Genomic DNA, 22,501 nt, shown 5'->3' on the forward strand with positions numbered 1-22,501 from the left:
CTGTGATTTCTTTTTTCCCTTTAGGATTGTTGAAATCGGTTCAACCTGATCTAAGTCTAAGGCACGCTGGTTTTTAGGACTTCCCTTCTGGCGGGGCTGGCTCTCTTAGAATTCTAGCTCTAGCAAAGCAGTAGCTAGAACATTACTAGGCCCATTTCTCACAGCTGCTGGGCTAAAAGGCAGGGCGGGGAAGGCATCTCCTCTCCTTGTTCAGTTCATGATACCCTCTCTGTGGGTGAGCTATGTGTGATCTCCACCCTCTGGGCACAGCAGGTAAAAGCAACATTGCCTTCATTGGCCAGTTCTAAAGAAACTTATTCACAGCTAAGCGAAAGAGGCTACTCCCACCCATGTTAGTGCAAGGCCTCCATGTTAGACAAACTGGGAGTATTCTAATGCCCCAAGGTCTTATTACATAAGAAGACGCAGAATATATATATAAAATAAAGACAAGGCATTGCAATTTTGGGGGTGGTTCCGTGCTGTGGAGTAGGCACTAGCAGCTAGGGGAATCAGGAAAGATCTCTCATAGGAGAAGCTTTGAAGGAAGCTAACCATTTTAAGAGCCAGGTGAGAAGAGACAAGGTGGGATATCATGTGTGAGAGACAGAAAGAAGGAAAATTTGGTTGCAGCCTAAAGTGCATGAAGAGGCATAATGGGTCTGTAAAGGCAGGCAGGAACCAGATTGTGACGGGTTTTAAACATCGCACGTTTGTATTTTATCCTAGAGGTAATATTTTTTATTTTTTTATCCTAGAGGTAATAGGAAGCTAATATACACAACCAATAACAATACAGTCAGAATACCATTTAAAATAGCTGAAATAAAAGAAAACACTAAAACGAAGTTGAATTCTAAGCACTTACAGTTAGTACTCTTGGTCCTGTAGAATAATAATTCAACACACCTCCGTCCTCTCTGTACGGAAGTAGAAGAAGATGGGGAGATGGGGGTGGATAATGTTGAAAACATGGAGTTGCATTGATTATCTTTACTTAATTATTTTATTTCATTACAAGGGGCAGTTCAATTCTTCGGGTGAAGGTGATGTTTATCCAGAGACAGCTGTGATATTTTTTAAAAGCAGCAAACAATTTTTAAAAGAGAAGTTACAACCATTCACAGAGACACTTTGTAACAATATCCTCCACAGATTTATAGTAGCACAGAATGTTAGAGCTAGGAGGACCTTAGAGTCACCTGGTCTAACTCCTCTCCTTTACCACCCCTGTTTTGAAGAGGAGAAAACAGGTTCAGGAAGAGGAAAAGGCTTTTCTAAAGTCACAGAAGTCAACTTGAGAGCTGCTATTCAAATTATAAGTTGGAGCTCTCTCTTGTGGTCAGTATGGAGAATTTCAGGACCCGGGTCAACAACTCTCTTCTCTAGCTGGCTCCCACTTCTACAGGTTTTACAAAATACATTCCTGACAGCAGTGCTGAGGGGTTGGTAAAATCAGTATGATTCTCTCCATTTTGTGGAATTGGAAACAGACTCAGAAATATTCTGTAACTTGCCCAAGGTAATATATTTAGTTAATTGTCAAAGGCAGTCAGCTGGCCAACTAATGACATAATTAATACTAACGATGATAATAATAGCTAACACTTACAGTGTGCTCACTATGTGCCAGGCACTATGCTAAAGCACTTTACAATTATAATCTTATTTGATTTTCACAGTGAACCAGGGAGGTGTTATTATTATCACCATTTTACAGATGAGGAAACTGAGGCAAACAGAGGTTAAGGGATTTGCCTAGGGCCAAAGAGCTAGTAATCATTTGAGGATGGATTTGAATTCAGGTCTTCCTGCCTTCTGGATCCAAGTCTAGTGCTCTTTGCAATATTCCAGGCTCCTTTTTCTTTCTTTTCTTTTTTCTTTCTTTCTTTCTCTTTCTTTCTTTCTTTCTTCCTTCCTTCCTTCCTTTCCTTCTTTCTTTCTTTCCTCCCTCCCTTCCTTCTCTCTTTCTCCCTTTTTCTTTCTTTCCTTCCTTCCTTCCTTCCTTTCTTCCTTCCTTCCTTCCTTCCTTCCTTCCTTCCTTCCTTCCTTCCTTTCTTTCCTTCTTTCTTTCCTCCCTCCCTTCCTTCTCTCTTTCTCTCTTTCTCCCTTTTTCTTTCCTTCCTTCCTTCCTTCCTTCCTTCCTTCCTTCCTTCCTTCCTTCCTTTCTTTCCTTCTTTCTTTCTTTCCTCCCTCCCTTCCTTCTCTCTTTCTCCCTTTTTCTTCCCTTCCTTCCTTCCTTCCTTCCTTCCTTCCTTCCTTCCTTCCTTCCTTCCTTCCTTCCTTCCCTCTTCCTCCCTCCTTTCTTTTATTTTCATTAATTTATTTTTAGTTTTCAACATTCACTTCCATAAGATTTTGAGTTCTAAATTTTCTTCCCTCCCCTCCCCTCTCCCTTCCCCAAGATGACATGCAATCTGATATAGGCTCTACATATACATTCATATTAAACATATTTTCACATTAGTCAGGTTGAAAAGAAGAATTAGAACCACTGTGAGGTCTACAGCTGTTGTAATCTGAAAACACTAATCAGTCATCAGATGTTATGCTGTGCAAAGAACACTTCATTAGATTGCTTAACCTCCTTCTGCCTCAGTTTCCTCATTTGAAAAATGAAGAGTTGGACTAGATTATTATGTAGATTATAAGGTCCCTTCTACTTCTAAATCTGCAATTACTTTATAATATGATAGGGCAGGATTTTCATGGAGCTGTTAAAGGTAAGACGTCTGAGTTGTCTTGAATGCTCGTTCTTACTACATGGGCCTTTCTACCTGTCTTCATCATCCATCCTGCTAAGGAAAATGGTAGAAGAGTGTGCTGTAGTCTTGCAGAATGAGCAAGTGACTTAGACTTAGGAGGGTCTAAATTCAGAGCTCTGTTCTAGTACTTATTAGCCACATGGTCTCTTTGGGACTCAGTTTTCTAATCTATAAACAGTGAATGATTATATTTGATGCTACCTCTCCAGGCTTTCATGAGACGTACAAGCCTTGAAGAGCTATAAAAAAGATAACTATTATTGTAAGTTTTCAGTGACATAGCTAATTATATGTTTTTACAAATTAAACCAATAAAATGTAATTTTCTAGAGTTTCTGGCAGAAATGCAAATGTAGCCTGTGGCTCAGGGCTGGATTCAATCCCAGATGTCTGGTCTTTCAGGGTTAGTTTCATTTTCTTTAGCTTACAGACTTTATATGTAGTTGCTAGAGGAAAATCCCCCAGTATGGACTATAGCTTTTGTTTAGATTGCCCCAAGTGAGGACAATAGGGTACAGAGTTCCCATATAAACATGCAAAGTACCAAATGCTTCTCAGGTACAGGATTACCCTAATTTTGCTCCAAAGAAAATTCATAAGACACATAGAAAGCCACCAAGGACCAATTCAGAAAACACACACACCAGTCAAAAGAGCCTATCACTTGTCCCCAGGAGGGAACTGCCTCAAGGAGCAAAATTTTGATATTAGTCAGTACTTCTTTCCCACAGATTCCCACATTGTATCCCCAACATTACTGGTACCATACTATGATTTAGACTTCTGAGACGGACTGGAGACAAGATGAAAAAACCAGAGCCTTTCTTGAGCTTTCCCCCAAACCACTCCAAATACCTGTAAAAAATGACTCTAAATAAGTTCTAGAGCAGCAGAACCCACAGAATAGCAGAGTGAAACAAATTTCCAACCCAAGACAACCTGAAAGGTTGACAGGAAAGATCTATTGTAGCAGGCTGGGAAAGAAGTGCAGTCCAGGGTGGGCCATGCTCGCACAAATGGGACAGGAGCAGGCCTCAAGGGAAGGAATCACTGACTGCTGTGGTGGTTTAAATATCTCTGAAAACAGCTGCACAAAACCACTGACGCTTGGGACAGCACAACTCCCACACAAGAAGCAGAGTTCTACCTTGTCAAAGAACTAAAAAGTCAAGTAATTGACTGGGAAAATGAGCAAACAGCAGAAAAAAAAATCGGAATATAGAATCTTACTTTGGTGACAAGGAAGATGAAAACATACATACAATCAGAAGACAACAAAGTCAAAGTTCCTACATCCAAAGCCTCCAAGAAAAAAAGTAGACTTCCTCAGAAGGTTCTTTGTGGCATACTGAATGAACAATTACTATCCTATAAGACTTGTATTGTCTGAGTAACCAACAGTCTTTGCTCACCAAGTGGTACAGTGTACAGGACTAGATCTCAATCTCTTCAACAATGCAGTGAGTCCATTGGATTTGATGACCTCTGAGATAACTCAAGATTCTTAAATCTATTATCCCATCATCCTCTGTAGACTATCCCTTTCCTTCTCAAAGGAGCATGCTACACCCAGAAATCCCCTTTCTTTTCTCTGTTAAGTCCCTGAGCTGCACCATCATCAGTCATCTTGACTTATGTCTTGCCACAGGACTCAGATGACTTTAGAGGAGAGGGTGAGGCTGATGACTTTGGACAGTTGGCCTAACTTAAATCCAGTACACTCACAAGTTAAGACATAACCCTCATGATTTCCTTGTTCCTCTTTGAAAGGAAGGACTAAGAACAAAAAATCCCTGAATTTGGAATTACAAATGAGGCAGTTCCCAAAGCTATTATTGCCCAGGAAATCTTCCTTCTTTGACTGGAATGCTGCCTTAAACAATTCAACACCCACACCCTCTTCAACACAGGAGCTGTAGTTCAAGAGCATTGTACATGATCTGGACCTGCCCTCTCAGTCTAGGTGTAAGCACATGTTGACTTCTGCCACATGCTTCTGCTAAAAGTCAGTTGCTATGAGAGGAAGAAAATTTACATGGGCAAACTCCAATGCAGAGAATAGTACTTCTCTGACGCATAATTCTTTGTATTTTTTAAAAGAGAAGGGAATAAGAAATCTAAGGGTTGATGGGTATCTAAACCAGTATGCTATCTTGCTTTATAATAGTAATAGTAGTAATAGCTAGCATTTATATCGTGTTTTAGGGTTTGTAAAGTGCTTTATAAATAACATCTCGTTTGATATTCATAACAACTGTCAAGGATAAATTCTTCTTAGTGTAACCCAAAATTTCATTAAACTTTTTTGTCAAAAAGGACTGATTAAATACCAGTTATTTGCCAGATAGTATGCTAGGTGGTGGGGATAAAAAGACAAAAATAAAATAATTCCTGTCTTCAAAGACGGAATAGTCTATTAATGAAGGTAGAGGAGCATATACAATTTTAAAATATATGCACAATAAAGCCAGGATAATTTTGAAGCACTGGAGACACTAGCAGCAGGAGGGATCAGGAAATATCTCATGTAAAAGGGGTTTCTTCAACAGAGTTTTGAAGGAAAGAAGGGAATCTAAGAGGTCAAAGTGAAGAGGCAATATATTCAAGGAATGGTAGATAGCTATATGTACAAAAACATAGAAATAAGAGATGGTGTGCCATATATAATGAACAACAAGAAAACCAATTTGGCTGGCACCTTGAATGAGTGGGGGAGTGTAATGTCTAATATTACTGGAAATGTGGGTTGGACTAGGTCATGAGGGGCTTTAAAACCCAAAAAGAGGAGTTATATTTGATCCTGGAGACAATAGGGAGCCAGTGAAATTTATTAAGAAGGGGGAGTGACATAGACTTTAGGAAAATCATTTCGGCAGCCAAAAGGAGGATGATTTAGAATGAGAAGAGACTTGAGGCAGGGAGATCAGTTAGTAAACTATTGTGATAATCCATGCAAAAGAGTTTGAATTTGGGCTTTGTCTATGTAAGAAGAGAGAAAGAGATAGATGTAAGAGATGATACAGAGGTTAAAATAACAAGATTTGACAACTGAATGAATATGAAGAGGAGCCAGGGATGCAAAGCATGTTCTGAAAGAATGGTGATACCCTCAACAAAAGTAGGGAACTTCAAAAGAAGAGTGAATTTCTGGTAAAAGATAATGATTTCATTTTTTAAAGGAAATGATGTTTAAAATGCCTGAAGAACACCCAATGTGAAATATCCAAAAGGCAATTGGTGATGTCAGACTGGAATTGCCAACCCCCAGACCTCTTGGGTGGCGTTCACTAGTCATGGCTCAGGTAAACTGAGGGTAGACTGGTAAGACATGAGCAAGATGGTGCTGGGAGGAAGGGTTCCACCCGTTTACCAGAAGATACTTCCTGGAAAGTAAGAGTAAAAACTTACTTAAACTGGCATAACTTGTTCGAGCTGCTTAAGTAATTGAGGCTATAAAAGTTCATGAGCTAGCTGGAATAAATGGGAGTTGTTCACCATCTCGATTTCCCGCCTCATTCATTGCTCACAGATCGCTCCTCCAAGACCTCCAAGACCGACGGGCACTGCTGGTGAGTAAGACCTGTTGGTCGGGGGGTACGGGCCCTAAACCCATACAATTGGCTTCCCAAAGTGGAGCCAGAAGCCAAGGTCCAGAGAACAGCCCTAGGAGTGGCAGTGCAGGGTCAAAAGCATAAGCTCATAGAAAAGACGTAGCCTGCATTCCTTGGACGGTGCCCTGCAGTACAGGTGGGACGACGTGCGCTCAGCTACCTGGGAGAGGAAAAGAAGAAAACCACAAACTGTGAGTAACCTGCTTATACATAAATAGGCAGTGAGCTAGGTCCTTAGCACAATGGGGTTAACAACATCAGCAGAAAAACTAGACAAGAAGGCTTATACAAATCTTATATACAAGAAAGCTAAAAGCCAAGGAGTTACATTGCAGTTAAAAGTGATTAGGCGATTTTTGGAACAGGTTGAGGAAGTGTGCCCCTGGGTGAAGGACAGACCGCCAGTATCTACACATACTTGGCAAATAGTAGGAGAGCAGCTAACCGCATTTGGATTGGAAAAACCAGGAGTTTTGTCACCATCCACCTTCTTTCTGTACAATATTATAAAATGTTCGTTTCAGGCAGAAGAAGGAAGCTGTGACAAACAAGTAAGGCAATTTGCAGTATCCACACAGACAACTCCTTCAAGTTCCTCAGAGAGTTCAAGAGAGCATATCCCAGAAAGAATATATCCAAATTTACAGAAGGAACTAACAGAGTGGAAAGAGAGAGAAAAAATTAATAATTTGGAGACTGAGCTTTCAAAGTTAAGCAAAAAGTTAAAGCAGTTAGAGAAAAAAAGGACTGTGTCATTTAAAGAAGTAGCCATGATATGGCTGCAAAACAAATTACAATGTGATTATAGGTATAATACATTTTGTCTGACAAAGAAAAAATATGAGTCACAAATGCAATGGGAAACAATTAGGGCACAATTACATGGATTGGTTGCAGCCAATATCACCTTAGAAATTCAGCAATTGACAAAATTGGCAGAAGAAATTGATGAGGAAGCAGACACAGATTTCATACCTGAACAAACAGCTTCAAAATTAGCTAACTTCTTTAAGCACATTGATCCATGGGGAAAGATTGAAAATTGGTTTACGCTGTTACTGATGGGTGTCATAATGATGTTTTTGGGCTTAATGCTTGTACCCATGTGTATCAAATGTGCATTGCAAAGTTTAAGAGATGCTCTACTTTCCAGCAAGCAAAATATCTTCGTCCTTAAGGAAAGGATGTATCAAAACGAAAAGGGGGAATTGTAAGGGAATTGCCAACCCCCAGCCCTCTTGGATGGTGTTCACTAGTCGTGGCTCAGGTAAACTGAGGGGAGACTGGTAAGGCATGAACAAGATGGTGCTGGGAGGAAGGGTTCCGCCCCTGTTTACCAGAAGATACTTCCTGGAAAGTAGTAGTAAAAACTTGCTTAAACTGGCATAAAATTTGTTCGAGCTGCTTACATAATTGAGACCATAAAAATGCATGAGCTAGCTGGAATAAATGGGAGTTGTTCACCATCTCGATCTCCCGCCTCAGTCATTGCTCACAGTTTGCTCCGCCAAGTACGGGCCCTAAACCCATACATCAGACTACAATTTAGAGAATGCTTCTGGTGTTAATCTACTGGAGAAGATGGGATCAAGTGTACCTGTACAAGGACTGGCTTTAATGAAGAGGAGGGCTACCTTTTTTTTTTTCAGAAACTAGAGTAAAGGAGGACATAATAGAAGGCTAACATCAAGACATTGCAAAACAAAATGAAGGCAATAAGAGAGTGAATAGCAATGGATGATCTTGATTTTAGTGGTTAAGTATGAGGTGAGGCACTAAGGCAAGATAAGAAGGGAGAGGGATAAGAGAAAGCTTGGAACACCTGCAGAAAGGACTGAGTAAAGAATGGACTAGAAAGGAGTTGCCTTGCTACATTAAGGGCCCAGTTGATATTAGATAACCATGATAATTAAATATTGTTCTTATATTTTATATTATATTTCATTCTATCAATGATCATATTCTATAACCATATTCTGTATTCTATGTAACGAGCCTAAATCTCTTCTGTCTCTGAGTGAGGATGCTCGGGAATTCAAATGTTCAATCTTCCTCTCTCAAGTTGGATGCAAGGGTTTAAGCTTTCCCCACAATCACTGTTACTTAAAGAATAACTGGGCCAAATTTAGAAATTCAGTACTCTCATAAAGCATTCTAATTCTGCTTATCTCAGCACCACCTGCAAATCACTTTGTGCCAAGGAAGCTTGTTCTCCCTCATAACTTCAGCTCTTGAGAAACTCCATGACATGTGTGTGCTATACTTCAGGGTGAGTGAGCTGAAGTTCCATTTTAGCCTCATCCTTGCAAATTAAAAAAGTGATCTTATCTCATTTCCAGGCATGTGTGAGTCTGCTGCTTCTATCCGCTGTCCATGACCTCAGGATATAGTTGTGTCCCATAAATTCATAAAAAGTATTCCTCTAAAGTGGAAGGGTAGAATGGGCCAAGTCTCATGTGCATGTGTGTGTGTGTGTGTGTGTGTGTGTGTGAGCCCTTTTCCTTAACGTAACTAATCATGATTTTTTACCTCCATGATACTGTCATTCTCATAACCGATGATATTATTTCTGTTCTGTTCTTTGTTCCCTGCTCATAAAAATGAGTTGGATCTTCAATTCTAAGTCTTTTGGCATAAATGGAGGCAAGCTACTGACCCTTTTATTGTCAGGTAACACCCTTGTTAATAAAATAATATCTTGTTCAAAAAAATGTACTTCAATTTACCTTTGTTGAATTTTACTAGCAACAATAACATAAATTTTAAGTATAGTTGCATGACTTTCTCCAATTTCATTCAGTAGCATGTAGAGAAGACTAGATAGTGAGAGTAGTCCGGGAAAGGGGTTTGGCAAGGGTTGAGGAATGTTAGGTCAAGGAAATAAAAGATTCAAGAGTGGCAAATAGTGTAAAGCTGAAGTGGTTAACTAAAGGCTTGAGATTGAGAATTGAGGAGTATGTAGCTAGAAGAGGGTTTATCATTTGGAAACTTAATGAAAGGCAGAGAAATTGAAAGCCACAGTGAAGACAAAGAAAAACTTTAGCCAAAGTACATCACAGAGAAAAATGAAATGTTGAGTGATTATGGTTAAATAAAGGAACTTCAAAAGTGGGTGACATTAAGGTCAAGTATGTGCCTGACTCTCCCTGCATGTAACTGAGATAAAGTGGAGGAAGAGGTTATAGGAGTACTTTATATTGAGAAACTGAGACGGCAAAAGTGTTTAAAGGCATATCAGTGGGTATGTTAAACTTATAAGGGGATGGGTTCAGATTAAAGGGGAAGACTGTGAACCAGGTACTGGAATCAGTGAAGAAAGAGAGAGAATGAATTCCATTCTGGAGATTCTTGTTGATTTTCCATGATTTCTGGGAAGTCTACAGTATTCTCTCTTTCATCAATTTTGGTTCATTCCTTCAGTGTCTAATATTAAAGTTATTAAAGTTAAAGTTATATTTCTTCTTGAAATTTTACCCATTTTTTGTTTTTTATGACAAGCATTTATTTGTCTGGAAGCTAGGTTTTTATTCAGGCTTTCTCTCTTGAACTTTCAGTCTTTTAGTTTCTTATTCATTCAAGTCTCAGTTCTTTTCTCACTCCTTGATTCCCTATCCTTTTACTGCTATACAGACCCTGCTCAAGCTGGGTTGTTGAGCATCCTCATCTATCTGGATGGAGATTTACAGGGGTGGGCTGAATTCAATTCCTTTGCTGAATAAACTCTGAACGTAGAGCGCTGACCTTAGCTGGTTTTCCAATTCCCTTTCTCGTAAATATTAATGTTCTTTCACCTTTAGTCTGTGGTGCCAAGCCCGGTCCTCATTCTCTACTCCTTTTCCCTGAATTACTTTCCCTTTCCTTCAGACTGCTGGGCAAAATAAGTGGACCATAAGGACTTAGGCTGAATCGGTACCATGAGGGATCCTTAAGACTGTGAGTTTGCTTGTGCTGCAGGGAGTACACTGAGGGATCAGAAGATCACAGATTTAGGGCTGGAAAGCACCTGAGAGAACACCAAGTCCAGCCTGATCATTTTACAGAAAAGGAAACTGAAGCTCAAGAGGTTAAATGAATTGTCCAGGGTAATACTTGTAGTAAGTGTCTGAGGCAAGATCTGAATCCAGGTCTTCATTCAACTACCAGTGGCTTGAATTCCAAATCCAATTGTATTCACTAATACCATGCTGCCACAATGGAGGTGAGGCTGTTAAGAGGGAATGCTATCTTATTGTCTCTCGGTTTCAGCTATCATTATCCTATGCCTCATGCACAGTACTTTTTTCTGAGGTTTTTGGCTTGCTGCAAGTTGAAAAAAAAGCAACTATTACAACATCTTGCCAGTTACATGAATTGTAATATTTTTTTTTATCTTATGCTATGGTCCGAAATCCAAATCCCCATTGTCAGATACCATATTCCTACCCAACTTTTAATTTTCCAAATCAATTTTGTCTTCAGTATCCCTTGCCTTTATTAGGTAGCAATGAAGAAAATGCAACCAGTGTACTCACACAGCCTTCAAATTCTTGTTGATACTGTCTGGGCTTCTTCTGACTATGCCATCTGTGCCCACATGATCACCAGGAGTAGGGAGTAATTATCCATTTTCACAAATCTTTGGAAGTTCTCTGTTACATCTTAGAGATATGTCAAAGAAAGACAACAGAACTCCCCACTGTTGTCAATAAATGTCTGCCTCAGTGTCTCTGAATAAGAGGTCACCACCTATCATGAGCCTTTGCCGGTTCTTGACTCTTACTGGATGATCTTTAACCTGATACATCAGTTTCTCTGGCTTTATTTGATCATTTCTTGAAAGATAAGCAACTGCTTCCAATAGAACCAATAGTTTCCAATAGAAGAGCCTTAAATCTGTTTTTATAACTCCAAGTATACAGTTTTCTTTTCCTTTCCTTCCTCCTGTGTGACATTCTTCCACATAAGGATAAGTTTCCCCTTTATCTAGCACCTCCTTTCCCTTCCTCTAACTCTTCATTGGAGCCTCACTTCAGCCATCTCTTCTAGAAGAGACACTTGTCTGCACTTGGGACAAAGATAATTTTCAAAACTTTATGTCATTATGAAATTCTTTCTGTTTTCCCTATTGAGATCTTCGACCTTGTTTTGTTTTTTTTTAACTATTACTGCTGTTTATGTAACTCACCTCCTAAGAACCTCCATTAAGACCTTTGCAATCTTTTATTATCTCTTATTTTGCTAGCCACACCCAATTTCCTTTCCTTTGTCTCAACTACTTTGCAGCTCACTTCTATTTCCTTTCTATTTCCTGTTTTTTCTCTAACCAATTTTTTTCTCACCAATTTGTTTTCAACAATTTCTTTATGTAAGGGAATATGTCTCTTACATTACAACCTCAATTAATGAAATTAACATGCCCTATGCAATGATAACTTTATCAAGTGACATCACTTGTTTAATTGACTGATCCTATAATTAAGTTAAAGGAACATTCTCACCTGATAAAGGCACCAAGGTGTGGAATATCTTGTTGGGGGAGAGTATAAGAGAAAAAAGTGTTGAAGTATGGCTCATACATCTTTTATATCCCCCATCATTACCCTGAAACAAGATATTCTATGCCCCATATTTTTGTAGCATCAGAAATAAATCAAAAGCATAAACTAAGTGTGAACAACCTAGTTAATCAAGTGGAAAGGAGTGAAGTGCTGCTAGCCCCTGGATGAAATCAAATGATGAAAGTTGAAAGGTATTGGGATTGGTGGAAAGAATTAGATACATCACTAGGCTTAGATTTAAAAAAAAAAATTGAGTTTGGAAAAAGCATTCTAGCAATCGCTTCTGGTTTGCTCCCCAAACTTAAATCCTGTCCTGCTATTCACCCTCCCCTTGACATTCTGAAGTCCAGAAGTGTGTCTATTTTTTTCCTAAACAATTCTAATACATTTTGTATTTTCATCCAGTAGCTTAACGTATTTCTCTCTGGCACTTACCTTTTATTAACTGGTCACACATATTTTAAACCACTGATTAATTGGGTCTCTAATTCAATGAAAGAGGAATTTTCACCTGATGAAGATTAGAGCATTTTTAAAAATTACATTAATTGGAATTGGAGTGTGGGATACACCCCGTATATTTATTTACCTTGCCTTGCCAACTACCTTTTATTCTCCCCTCCTGTTGAATTTCCTTTGGTCCTTTTTAACCCTTGCCTCCTACAGATTTAATCTCCCTTTAGTAATGAGTTCTTTGTTTTCTTCACCTCAAACTCTTCTTAAGTTCTCTTGAATATTCATTCCCTCCCTCAGATTCAATATCTGCCCTTCTTCTTTCTCAATCCTTTAAAAATGACTTCATATTTTCTTTGGCCCCTTCCTCAGCTTAAGCCCTGGTCTTCTCTCCCTTCCTTCTTCTCCTGAAATGCCTCACAGATCCTTGAAGTAGAATGAGGACCTAGAGATTTTAATGTTTCATAGTTTCCTAAGTCTCTCTCCTATTTTTCCCATATTTCTTCTCCCTAAATTTTAATCTCTGGCCTTTTTCACAAGTCTAAACACCTTCCAGTTACTTTCACAATTTCCTTCTCTTTATTCAGTTTAAGTCTTGTTTTCTTCCACTCTTTGTCTTTGAACTCTCTCCCACAGAAAAGAAAAACCAAATAATTATTTGCTTTGGGTTCAGTTTGTAAAAGTGTTGCAAGAATAATCATCACTTCCCCATACCAAACTGGAAGGATCAAGTCCCTTCACTACTCCTCTCTCCAAACTATTTGGTTCTGTGTATCAGTATTCAATAATATGTTTAAATACCTTGCTGCCTTCTTCCTTTTCAACAGAAAGTCAAAGAGTAATGGTCCTCAGTTTGAGGGAACTTATAGGTCCAGATAGAGACTGTCTAGGTGGTCTCAATAATAATGGTTTTATTCTTAGCAGCAAGTGAGACATTCTTGGGGCTAGGTTTATCCTGTGATAATTTTTTAGAGTGATCACAGCTTACCAAAAAGCCTCATGTAGCTACAAGAGCACTAAACTTTAGTTAGTCTGAGAGAGATTTTGGTTCAATTGCTAAGTTTCTAGGTAGGTACTAGGAAACACAAATACAAAAAGAAGGAAATCATTCTGCCCACAAAGAAGTAACTTACTTTCTGCTATATATAGGCAATTTAGTTAAAAATTTTCTTTAAAAAGTAGCACAAATTATTTTGGAGGTGAAAGAGGAAAGGAGGGAGAGAGGGAGGAGAGAGAGAAAGAGAGAGAGAAGAAGAGAGAGAATGTGTTATTTCCTGTCATACATGTGTCATTCATTTCAATCATGTCAAACATGTGTTCTATTTTATTCATGTTATTCATGTAGGTCGTGTTCCATGCATGTCATGTTATTTATGTCATTCAGGTGCTATTTGTGTTGTTGAGGCATATGTGTTATCCATATATTCATGTCATACATGTGTTCTGTGTTATTTGTGATTTTCCTGTGTGTTATTTGTGTTCTTATACATGTGTTCTTCATGTTATTCATGCCCTACATAGGTTTGTACTTTATTCATGTTATTTTGTCATACATATGTTCTGTTTTGCTCATGTTATTATTCACGCATGTTGTTATTCATAGTCATGTGTTATTTATGTTGTTGATGACATGTGTATTGCCCATGTTGTCCATTATTTATACATGTGTCATTTATACATGTATCTTGCCATACGTGTGCTGTTCATGTTATTCATGTGTGTTGTTTTGTCATACACGTGTTATTCATGCCATCCATGCTGGTTTGTGTTATTCATGTCGTGTGTTAGTTGTGTGTTATTCTAGTCATACCTGTGTTATTCATATCATGCATATTCATGCCATTTGTTTTATTCATGCATGTGCCATGAATATATTATCCATGTCATGCATGCTGTGTGGCATGTATGTCACCCATGACATGCTTAATTAAACATGTCCTGGGTGTTGTTTGCATGTGATGATGGAGAGGATAATGTAAAATCAAGGACCCCGCCATACACTGCTTTTCTAAAAGGAAAGGCAACTTTCAGTCAAGCACATGTATCATTCACTTAGTTAGGGGAAGAAAATACAAAGGGAAAATAATGGACAGGAGCTTCCAACTGTCTGACCATTTCAGCACCACCACATGGGTTTTCAAAGGAGTGGCAGGGCGGGACTCTCTAACTGCTACAGAGTGTCTTATCTGGCCAAACAAACACTTCCAATGAGTAAGCACGAAAGGAAAACCTCACCTCAGAGCATTTATGCACTTTTCAGAGTCAAAGGGCATCACAACCCTTGAGAACTAGTACCTCATTAGAAAATTAACAAAAGGGACTTGAGGCCTATGGGAGGGAGGGGAATTGTAATTAACATAACATTCCACCTAGGCACAGGGTGAGCTGAATGAGGGAGTAAGTTGGGAGAGGTAGGTGGTATCCAAAATGGAGAGGGCTTTAAATGCTAGACTTAAGTTGTTTTTCTTTTCTTTTAGAAAAAATATAGGGAGCTGCCTAGAGCCTTTTGAGCTAAGGGGATGTTGGGAATTTGAGGAGGGATGTACTTAGACCTCTGCTTTAAGATTATCACATTAGCAAGGATGGATTAGGAGGTTTTGCAAAAGTCTGGGTAATCTACACTAAAACATTTAAGATTTCATGAGAGATATGCTAGTGGTTAGTGGTGGTTCATTATGAGCAGTGAGGATCCTTTTTTGCACAGTGAAGGGTTAGCTATCACTCATATAAGAAATCTAGCTGGTGCGTATTCGGTTAGTGGGATGATGGTGCCGATAATACATGTGTTCGGGGAATTTCTTTGTGATTTACTGTTGTATTTTCAGGTACTTGTTCTAATCTGGTCTGTGTATAGTGATATTACAAAACTCACTCTATCAAGCACCTGTTTACCATGGACAGAGAGCACTCTTTGGTCTTTGTTTTCCTAGGCAACCTTGAACTAGCTTTTGAAAAATTCACTGAGATAACTTTGAACTGTGAGAATGAATGTGAAAAAAATGCTTACTGAGGCTCTATCTATATTTACTGACAGTAAATGAATAGCCTGTTTATTAACCAGGGCTACATGCACGCTTGCATGCTGTCAGGAACCCTGACTGATCTTTAGACAGACTTTATCTAAACTAGTTTCAACAACTAAAAACTTTTATTTTGATTTTTAAAAGAACATTCCTTCCTTACATTCTGGTGTCTAACAACTCTGAGTTGTGCAGAAGTTAGGACAGCTAGCACTAGGATATTTGGGGTCTGACCTAATTCCCTCATCTTTCGGTGTAATTGTTTTCCCTTTGTTCTGTCTATCACTTGTGGAAGATAGAATCTAACATCTGTAAGCCACCCAATATCCACACATCTCAAAGAATGTGTACAATAGAGTCAACCTTACCTGAACGCAAATATATATCAAGGTCTGCAGGAGGATCTCCCTAGTATTATCAGCCTCACTCAGAGGAACTCTCCTCTTTTGATTCGGTACCAGGAAGAATTTTGAACTGAGAACTGGGGAAGTTCCTGTGATCCCAAGGATATTCCTACTGGTAAGAAAATTTAATATAGTAGAAACTACACTGTTCTTGGAACAGAAGATATTAGAAAAGATGCTTAACCTCTCAGATTTGTTTCTTTATATCTAAATACTAGAGTAGGGGATTTTTATGGTTTGTTTTAGCTTTGGCTTTGTAGGAGTTCACAAAATAGAATGTGTGCAATCCAAAACATCAAGAATTATCTGGAAAGACCAAATCCAAAGGGACAGAGGAGGAGCGAACTGAGATCATCAACCAAGCATTCTCTTTACATTAGTACATTAGTACATTGTGTTAGCCTCCAGCGGCAACGTGGAAGGCTCCTAAAGAAATGGCAGCTCTCTATTTCATAGGCTCCATAGGACAGTTTGCCATACCCATAAAGTCTTGCAACTTTCTTATTCACATAAGTCATAGAATCTTAGAATGGAAATGGACTTTAGAGATCATCTAATTCAGCCCCCTAATCCATCTCCATGATTTTACAGAGCAGGAAACTGAACCTGGTAGGTTAAGTGATTTATGTAAATGAACTTTAAAGATCGGAATTCAAATCTCAACTCTCTTCTATTTGTGTGACCTTGAGAAAGTCTCTTCACCTCCTGCCATTCTTCTTACAAGATCATTGTGTTTATATTCATCCTCTATTAACTGTTTCCTTTTCCATTTTCTTCCCTCAATTTCTTCTTCTACAAAGTAAAGCACTTGGGTAAGATGATAAAAAATGATAGCAGAGAGTTTTATATCATTCTACAGCTTGCAAAATTCTTTACATGCCTGATCTCCTTTAATCTTCATAACATAATGATAAAATTTTGGGATCGGAAAGACATGAGTTTAAGTCTTGTCTAAGGCTGCAGGCAAGTCACTTAACATATCAGTGCTCTAGGTACCCAAGACTCTAAGTTGCTGCTCAAGTTTGAAATCACATGGGTAAAGGTAGTTTTCTTTCCAGGTGTTCCCTATACCAATATAGTCACCAGTCTAATCTATTTTTTTTGAGGCAATTGGGATTAAGTGACTTGTCCAGGGTGACACAGTTAGTAAGTGTCTGAGACCTGATTTGAACTTAGGTTCTCCTCACTTCAGGGTCAATGCTGTATTCACAGTGCCACCTAGTTTTCCCTTAATCTAAATTTAAAAAAAATTGACACAACCCTTTAAAGTAGGCACTGGAAATATGATTCCCATTTTATAGACTAGAAATGGATGTTTGAAGTAGTTAAGCACAGTTGCCCAGTTATACCCACCAAGCAAATGTGACCTCTAGGTTTTCCTCACTGAAAGTCTACCATGTTGTCCAGGATACAATGTATCTTAAGAGTTCGTGATATACAAGGTCCCTTTTGGCTTTGAATTCTATGATCCTTTGATAATCATTCCATTATACTACATTGCCTTATTCTAATGCCCTACATGTCACCTCCTTTTCTTGTAAGTCTAGTTCTTCTAATTTCTCTTGGGTGACCTAGACTGATTGATTAGAACAGAGTGCAAATAAAATAATTGTCACAAGTTAAGTCGTCATGTGAACCAGTCCTAGTTTCCTACTCCCTCCAGGACTTTCAGTTATTTGCTACTGGTCATAAGATGTGATAGGTGTGGATAGGTCAATACCAACTCATTCCAACTAGTGGAGAAAAATGACTCGCATTATAAGCCGTACTGATGTAATATCAGCTGTACATCTGTATAACCACCATCCATCACAACACCTTTGGAAGCTAGTCTCCTCCAATCAAAGAAGGAGGCCCCAATCAAACTGGTAATTGAGATTTTCACTTGTTCAAATATTTTGGTGCCTTTTGTCATTTTTTCAGGGCTTCAACTCAGTGGCTTAATTAGACACTTACTCTATATACCTTGAACACTGTTCTTTTTACTGAAATCCCATTGTTGAATTCAAGTGATGATTATTTGTATTTAGAATTATTCCTTTTGTTAGGCAAATAAAAAAGGCAATGAGTGTTTATTATTTGCTTACTAAGCATTGGAGATATATCTGTAAGCAAAAGCAAATGTCAAGGGCCCTACATTCTGATAGGGGAAGACACCACAACAGGGAGCCAAAAGGTAGGAGAAGGGGAAGATGAAGGTACCAAAGGGAGTGTACCATGTTAAAGACTAGCAAGTCAGAAGTATAACCAGGAAGGAAATAAAGATCAGCCAACTGGAGAACAGATTAGGTATGTGCTGTGCATGTTGTGGAAGAAATTCATATTCTCTCCATAAATAAACCTAGCATTTCCCTTATACCTGGGCTCAAATATTGCCTTAGACTCTTATCATCATGGATTTCATCTCACCAAGTCTCAGTAATTCTTTTGAGGTCAAGTGGGCTTTCCTGAATTAGGATCTTTAGTTCATTTTACTTGTTACCTCTACCATCTAAATCACTTAACTTCTATGCAGGGGTATTTTCAATGTGAGCATTTATATCTCAGGAATTGGTAATTGGTATAAATAATGGTTTGATTTATTGTTTTGTTCATTATCTAGATTTAACAAAGTGTTAATAATGCAGATTAAACCTAAAAGTTTATATATATATTTGTGTGTGTGAGTGTACATATATAATATATAAAATACCCTTAGATATTGTTTCATTTATTCATACATTTATTTATTTATTTCCAGAGAGCCCAGCTGTTAAACATTTACCATCATAACTCCGTGTTGTTTTGTTAACACTTTTTGAACTTTACAGGAATGCAGTGTCTAGTTCAGGGATGGGAAACCTGGGCAAAATGTGACCTTGTAAGTCCTTAGGTGTGGTCTTTTGACTGAGTCCAAGTTTAACGGAACAAATACTTTATTAAGAGGATTTGTTATGTGAAATCTGGATTCAGTCAAAGAACTCCTCTTGAGGAGCTCAAGGGCCACATGGCATCTCCAGGCTGTAGGTTCCCCATCCCTGGTTTAGTTGCTCAAGGAATGAAAAAAAATCATCCCTAAACCTCAGGCCATGTGCCTGTAGGAAGACCATGATGACGATGACAGCCACTGATATTTACATGGTATTTTAAGGTCTGCAAAGTGCTTTACAGCCATTATCTCATCTGAGCCTCACACTTACCTCTGCCTCTATGAGCATTTGCTAAATAGAGATGATAAGTGAAGAACTGATATGAGACTTAAATTAGATAATAGATGTAAAGCATTTTGCAAACCTTAAAGCACTATGTAGAATTTAGCTACAGATATTTAATAGCTAGATTCTTTTGTACATTTGCAACAGAATCAGGTTTTCCTGCTTTATTACTCTACATAAAACAATTCATTGGTGCCCCATATTTCAGTAACTTAATTCCTTGAGTAGAGGTACATGGCAGAGTATGTCTTATACTCAATTTAAAATCATAATTATTAAGGTTGGAAAGGTCTGCTCTCCTCCTGGGGTCCATAAGCAATAAGTGACAGAGTACGTGAAGTCTTGGTCAAGAAGCTAAAGACATTAAAAGCACAGAAAGTATTTATATAACTGCTGCTCATCAAAAGCAAAGTATTCAGAAGAGAAAGACAAGTTTAGTAAGTGAAAAGCTGCTTAAGAAGATGTTGTCTGACAGTATTTGGAATTCAAGTTCACAGCTTAAAACAGATGAAAGAAAAGCTCTAGAACCTGGACAGAATGTATGTTAACAAGCTTTTGATAAAAAAAAAGGCTACCATCTTTTAGATGTAATTGAAAGAACTTTGAACTGAAATGGGGGAAAGAGGAAGACAACTTATATATCCATGAAACTACAAACCATAGAGAAACAGAAGTCCACAGGACATAAAATTCAGGTTTGGGTGAGCAGAAGAGAGGAGAGGCAATGGGACAGACCACTTCAGTTATAGATCATATTTCTTTTCTACCATTTTCTTCTCTTTGCAAAGAAAGGATTGAAGCAAAGAGAAGAAAAAAGTATAAAGTATATGACGAATGAAAATTCACAATTAGTCGTAACTACGAATATTAATGGGATGAATTTATATGTAAAATGCAATAGTATAAAATGAATTGGAAAACACAAGCCAACTACACACACCTACATATACACATAAAACTTATAACATAAAAAGTCACACAGAGTTAGAATGAGGGACTGGAGCAGAATCTATTATGCAACAGGCAAATTAAAAAAAAAAGCATAAGAGGTCGCAATCATGATCTCATATATAGTAACAGTAAAACAAGATGTAGTTAAGAGAAATAAATAGGGAAATTACATTTTGCTTAAATGCATCGAAACAGTGGAATAATATCACTCCTGAACACACACACACACACGCACGCACACCCCACATGCCAAGGGACATAGCAATTAAGAAATGAATCGAAAAGTTTATATCTCTTCCCTGGCCCCTTCTTTGTGAAGTTCCTTGATAAAGCTGTCTACATTAGGTGCCTCCAGTTTTTCTTCTCTCACCCTCTGAAATCTGGCTTCCTATCTCATTACTCAACTGAAACTGTTCTTTCAATCCTTATCCCTCTTGACCTCTCTGTAGCATTTTGGATCACCTTTTTCTCCTGGACATTCTCTCCTCTCTAGATTTTCATGATGATATGCTCTCCTGGTTCTCTTCCTATCTATCTAACTACTCCTCAGTCTCTCTTTCACATTATTGATAAGAGCAACAAAAATCATGGTTGTATCAACAGATCAAGGCAGAGTTTTTTGACAAATCACAGCACCTATATCTTTTAAAACACTACAAAACATAGAAATAAGTGGATATTTCCTTAACATTGTAACAAGTATATATATCTAAAACGGAAACATAGTGGGAATAAACTAGAGGACTTTCCAGTGAAATCAGGAATAAATCAAGAATATCCAAAATCACCACTACTACTTAATGAACGTCTAGAAATGCTAGCTTTAGCAATAAGCCTAGAAAAAGGAATTGGGAGAATAAGTAAATAGAAGACAAAAATGATCCCTTTTTATAGATGATATGAAGAGTTTACTTCTAGAACCCTAGAAAATCAACTAAAATTTAATTGATGGAGTAACAGCAAAGTAACTGGATATAAAAGAAATCCATATAAATCCCGAAGATTTCTATATATTAGCAAGAAAAGCCAGCTGGAAGACTAGAAAGAAAAAAATGCATTTAAAAAAATAGCAGAATATATAATATACGAGACAATATAATATACCAAGATCCCTTTATGGAGCTAGAAAAAAAAGAAAATATATGGAGGAATAAAAGGTCAAAAATCAGAGTAATAATAAAAAAATTACAGGAAGGAAGGGGGAGGGCAGCCTACCAATACCAGATCTTAAAGTAAACTACAAGGCAGATAACATAAAACAATTTGGTGCTGGTTAAAAATTAGATAATATGTACAACATACAGAAGCAAACAGTAACAGTGTTCAATATACCCAAAGACCCTAGTTAATAGGATAAGGACTCTCTAGTTGATAATAATTACTGAAATAACCAGAAAGTAGTTTACAGGAATAATATAGCATCATCCCGTATCTTATGCCAAGACAAACTCTTTTATCATGATCTTCCAATTTTTTTTCCAAACATGAGTAGATCATTCACATACATCAGTAACTTAAACAAATAAATTCCACTAGTCACTTTTTTTTTCTATTTTCAAAATAATTAAATAATCTCATCAGTCTGGATATTCCCTCAGTGACACAGATTGCAACCCAGCCATGCCTACCATCCTTTTTTTTATATTTTCCTTTACCATGAAAGCAAACCTGTGCACCCAGAAAGGCCATGAACATTTTTCCATGAGGTACTTAAAAATAATGGTGGGGTATGTGAGGGGGATGTGGGGGCAGGGGAAGAGTGTCTCAGAAATGCCCTAGAGTCATGCACTCAAACCTTTTCTATGAGTATCTGGTAGCTATGACTCACCTGTCCAACCCCTAAAAGCCCTGGCTGCCCAACAGACACCTCAGGGCAATCTCAGCTGAGTTTCCCTTGTGGGATCTTCATCTAGGTTACACCTGCTAACTGCCAGTGACCCACAGCTCTGTCCCCAGCCCTCTTCTCTTTTCCCTGTCTTCTATTTCTACTTATTTCACTTAGTGATGTTGTCAGTTCCCCTAAGTTCAATTATCACAAATATGCTGCTAATTCTAAAATCTCCTTATCAGCCCTAATCTTTCTACTAACCTCCAGTCTCACACCTTTAATGATCTATTGACACTTTGAATCCCATATCCTGTAGATATCTTAAATTTATCATATGCAAACTAATATCTTTCAAACAAACCCATCTCTGTCTTCCAGGCTGATGACCTAAATGTCACTCTTGACTCCTCACTCTCCCTCACCATCCCCTCCCCCATGCACACTGTTCCCTAGACCTACCTGTCTGTCAGTTTTATCATCTTATTCCATCTCTTATACAGCCCTTTCTCTCTTCTGACACTGCCGCCACCATGATGTAGGCTCTTATCCCTTCACTCATGGACAATTACAATAACCTGCTGGTTGTTCTTCCTGCCCCACTCAAATCCATTCTCCTTTCTGCTGTTAAAGTAATCTTCCTAAGTATAAACCTGATCATATCACATGCTGCTCCCCGCCTTGATAAACTCTGGGAGTGCCCTTTCACCTTCAGAAATACAAAATGGTCTGCTCTGCTTT

At 38.2% G+C, this 22,501-nt stretch overlaps 1 protein-coding gene across 6 annotated transcripts in view; it reads left to right on the forward strand.

Moving 5' to 3' along the window:
* Positions 1 to 6,311: 6,311 nt before the first annotated feature.
* Positions 6,312 to 22,501, forward strand: part of LOC140518089 (leukocyte cell-derived chemotaxin-2-like) — a 42,855-nt gene continuing 26,665 nt past the window's right edge. The window contains exon 1 of one of the 6 annotated variants that reach the window (XM_072629880.1): positions 6,312 to 6,334. The gene's annotated coding sequence lies outside the window, so the exon portion shown is untranslated. Of the gene's footprint in view, positions 6,335 to 6,527; positions 6,568 to 14,753; positions 14,778 to 15,453; positions 15,906 to 17,539; positions 17,659 to 17,996; positions 18,080 to 22,501 lie in introns of those variants that run through there. The other 5 variants (XM_072629881.1, XM_072629879.1, XM_072629875.1 and 2 more) reach the window with 5 other exon arrangements.

Source organism: Notamacropus eugenii, chromosome 1 (genome assembly GCF_028372415.1).
Source record: "Notamacropus eugenii isolate mMacEug1 chromosome 1, mMacEug1.pri_v2, whole genome shotgun sequence".
Taxonomy (NCBI): Eukaryota; Metazoa; Chordata; class Mammalia; order Diprotodontia; family Macropodidae; genus Notamacropus; species Notamacropus eugenii.